The sequence below is a fragment of the Lathyrus oleraceus genome, chromosome 2 (assembly GCF_024323335.1).
Source record: "Lathyrus oleraceus cultivar Zhongwan6 chromosome 2, CAAS_Psat_ZW6_1.0, whole genome shotgun sequence".
In the NCBI taxonomy this organism is placed as follows: Eukaryota; Viridiplantae; Streptophyta; class Magnoliopsida; order Fabales; family Fabaceae; genus Lathyrus; species Lathyrus oleraceus.
The window spans coordinates 337,169,806-337,174,254 of NC_066580.1; the positions used below are offsets into that span (position 1 = coordinate 337,169,806).

Below are 4,449 nucleotides of genomic sequence, written 5' to 3' on the forward strand. Positions count from 1 at the left end.
GGAACATGCAAAATGGACTATTTCTAAGTCTAGAGGCAAAACAGTTATTTGACAATTTTATGGTTATTGAATTAAAACTCAAATTTCTGAAATCCTAATTAGTCTCAATTAATTCTGCTCCTAAACAACTAATTAAAAATAATTAATCTCTAATCAAAATTAAAATCTATTAAACCAATTAAAATCAAGGATATCCCTAAAACTCTAATAATACTAATCAAAATCAAGATTTAAAGCTAATAAAATTCTAATTAAATTCTAATTAAGAAACTAATCAAATTTCAAATCCTAAAATATAATTCTTCTAATCACTAATTTATTCCACTAATCCTAATTAAAATTTGATTAAGCTTACCATTAACTAATAAAAAAAACTCGAATCTAAACATTAAACAAAAAGGGACAATGGTCCTTTAACATGCTGGAGGTGTAGGCCCGAATTGGGGGGTGCATGCCAGGTTCATTCAAGCCTCAAGCCCAAATGGCGTGGGGTATGGCCAGTGAATGGAGGGTGTAGATTGGAAATGATTGGGCTATGGGAACAAAAAGCCCAAACCTTCACCTAACACCAAGACACGACTCCATCAAGGTTTGTTTGAGGGAATTTGGGGCTTCCAGTTCACGCATGCGGTCAAGAACTTCGCCGGAGAGAGTCATCGCTTCCGAAATCTGAATTCGTCGTCCACATCGAAGAATTCCAAGGATTGGTTTCACCACCTTACACATTGACTTCATGTTCGGATTCAATCGTTGAACCGAATTCATCTATTTATGTGCGCGTGGATTAACGAGATCGAGATCGAAGGAAGAAGGGAACCTACCTGTTCGTTCCGACGCGGCTGATAAAGAGGGATGCGTTCCGTTGCGTTGAAGATGAAGAACCGAGCAATGAGATATTATGGTAGATGACGAAGATTGAAGCTTTTTCCTTCGAACAAGGTCTGCGATTTCTTCCTTCACTCTCTTCTCCTTCTATCTTAATTCTTCTTCTTCTGTTATGAGCGGTCACGATTCCACTTCCGTCTCATTTTTCTGTTACGGAGTTGTTGTTATTCTGTGAGTGAGGGAGTGTGGATTGAAGGTTTTTCTTTGTGGATTGCAGGTTTTCTGTTTTGTGGCTTTTTGTTGGTTGGTGGTTATAGCAGAGGGAGCGAAGAATGGTGGTTGAGTGGTAGTGATTGGAGGTTATGCGTTAGATGCAAGCGAGGCTCGGTGAGGATGAAGATTGAAGAATTGCAGAATGGAGTTTTGTTGAAGGTGATGAAAAATGGAGTCTGAGATTGATGGTGGATGGAGAAGATGGAAGAAAAACAAGCCAAAAAAAAATCTGAACCGTGAAGGTACCAATTTATAGATTTCCAAATCTCCTCCTCTACTCTTTTCTTTCATGAATTTCAGTTAGGAATTGATTAGGTTAGTTGTGAATTCTGTTAGGGTAGTTACAAATTCTGTTAGAATATTTTGGTGTTGGTTAGAAGTGTTGGTTTCTGAGTTTTTTTTTGAAATAAATTTCGATTTTGCAGGTTCAGTTAGATGCGAGGGAAGAAGTTAATTGAGCAAACGATTTTTCCGGTTGGAGTTGAGCCCAGTTAGTGCAATGGTTGCGTTTGCTGCAGCAGGCTTATACGTTCGCGACGCTTGCTGCTGTTGGCTTCTGAATTGTTGTTGCAGCTTTTGGAAGCTTGTTCACACGTTAATGCTTTGCATGTCATGTTGTAACCCTGCATTTGCAGCTTTTCCAATGTATTCTTTGATATGGCTTTTTTTCCTTTATTTTCTTTATGTAGAATGTCATTGGTTAATGGTTTGGGTAATTGAAAAAAACTGGACATGGCTTATTGGATTTGTATTGGTTAATTATAATTGGATAATGGTTAATTCGGTCAAAATGGAATATGGTTTGATCAAATTGGGTCTTTTGGATGTATATTAACCTGAACATGCTCAATGGATATGGTAAATTGGATATGGATTTTTTTAATGGAAATGGGTTTTTTAATGGATATGATGAGTTGGATATGATTTAAAATGGGTTTTGGATTTGATTTATACTTTGTAAATGGGTTTGTTAAATGGACAAATGAATTGGATTTGGGGTTTGGTTTATTGACTTGGGTAAGAGAAATGATTCACAAAATGGATATGGAAATTGGAGGATTGTTGGTAAAAAGAAATTGTGGCATTGGATGTTAGTTTTGAGTCGTGGGCTTAACATGTGAAACGAATCGTAATCCTCATGCTGAATTTTTAACGTGATAATGAATGAATGAATAAATGGGCCAATTATTGAATAACCATTCATGGCCAATAAAAAACGATTCCAAAAAATCAACTTGAGTCTCGAAGTTTAACTCAAATTACCAAAGTCGGTTTGAATCCAAAATCAACCTGAATTTCCAAGTTAACTTGAATTATCCAAATCACTTGAATTATCAAAATCAACTTGAATCATCAAAATCAACTTGAAACAATGAGTATACGATTATGGACACTTATGCTGAATGCAGTGACCAAGTATAGTTTCACATAGAAATTCAAATGAAATTAAATGCAAATTTGAATACCTGATGACATAACCAGAATCAGAGACTATTATATTATACACCATGATGGATGAATGACCTTGACCGAAAATGGACTATGGTCAAAGGAAATGAATGGAAGTATGAATGTACTAATGAATCAATGCAACAAGTCGTATGAAGTCAATAATCAAATGGATGGTTTGAATGATTAATACGGTGAAACTATAGTCTTCTAGTGAACTCAATGAATGACATGATGCAGATCATAACGACCAGGCAATCCTTCCCATGAGCTAGGGTTCCACAATCCTCAAACCAAACCAACAATTTCAGGCATATCTGATCAAGGCCTTAAGCACACATCAAGCATTGAGGCTCATAGCCCTTATGAACCACCAAGCTAGGGTTCTAGGTGGACTGGATTCCAACATCCTAGTTCCAAGGACTCAAGTAGCCATCAACTAGGGCTTTGATTAATTACCAATCCAAAAGTTCATCAAACAGAGCATTTGAACAACAACCATCCCTGATTAGGGTTTCAAATCAAGCACGAAGCTCCACCAACAATATCTCAAACCATGGGCCCACAACTAGGGAGCCCTTTTTATGTGCATATGTATTTTGTACAAAGTGATGTTTACAAACAAATAGAATGGGGAGATGAGAAAAGAATTGATTAATTATATTTTTGTGTTTGACAAGACCTTCGGTCTTGTGCCTACGTACCAACATAAAAATGAGGGATCAAAACCTCGTAGTTCGTGCTAAAAATTTTAAAATGAGTGTGTTGGTTTTAACAAAATTTAAGTTTAAAGGCACAAAGGCCTAAAAATTGTTTGAATGAGTTAGTTCTTTTTGGCTTTTTTGAAAGTTTAAGTCAAGTGTAGTTAAGTTTATTTACGAGTTTGATTTAAGAAAATAAGTTTAAAAATGCAATGGCATAAGGCCAAAGTTTCTACCTTTTTGAAAATGGTCAAAGTTTAAAACAAAAGTAGTTCACACAAAGAAAATTTTGAAAAATGGAGGGAGGATTTTGAAATTAAAGAAATGGGGAGAAGATGAAGAGACTACCCTATGCACAAAATTTAAAAGTTTAAAGTTGAAAAGATCTGACCAAATGGGAGCAATCCAATAGACAAGTATGTCAATAGAAACCCAAAATTCCCTTGGACTTTTTAGATTCAAGCAACACACAAATGCATAGTTATATCAATCTTGAATAGCAAAGGCATCAAATAAAGATGGCCTCATCCAAGCTTATCCATTTCAATGATCTTCTTCAAAATAACCTATATAGCAGATGAATTCCACAAGTCACAGGTTCAACATAACAGCTTAACAATGATCAATGTTGCAGATGAATCTAGAGAGATCTTGAATGATGTATCAGGTGAATTTCAATCTTGCAAGCACTTGGTTCTTCAACAGTTTGACATTGGCCAAGTCCATTAGCAAAGGAATGTTGCCTAAATTCTAAGTCCAATTGGGGGAGATCAAAACAACAGTCCACTCAAATGTCTTTTAGGGTTTTTGTTTATATTATGTACATTAATGGTCAAAGACCACACAATCAAGCAAAGTAACATAAGCAAAATAATATCACACAATATGGTCCAAGTGGACAAAGTGAAAATTACATTAACATAAACAATTAGAATAATATGTATAATGGCAAATGATAATAGAATACTAAAAGTAAATTGCATTAAAGTAAAGGCTTTGAAAGTAAAAGTTAATGGTTAGTAAGTTAATAGTTAGTTTTGTTTTGCTTTTGATTTCAAGACATTCTTTGGAGAACAGTCAACCCACTTGCCACAAGTATGGATCCTTGAGCCAAAACATCTTCCAAAGGAAGGAAAGAAGGCCAAGTTTCCACACAATACCATGGAATATGGGAGACTTACAATCTCACTAACTAGAATGA

At 35.5% G+C, this 4,449-nt stretch overlaps 1 long non-coding RNA gene across 1 annotated transcript; it reads left to right on the forward strand.

Annotated features, from left to right (window-relative positions):
* The first annotated feature begins 587 nt into the window (after window positions 1–587).
* LOC127119384 (uncharacterized) lies at window positions 588–1,843 on the forward strand. Its single transcript, XR_007802785.1, has 3 exons — window positions 588–939; window positions 1,103–1,340; window positions 1,524–1,843. It is a non-coding gene; the product is annotated as an uncharacterized LOC127119384 (long non-coding RNA).
* Window positions 1,844–4,449: the final 2,606 nt, after the last annotated feature.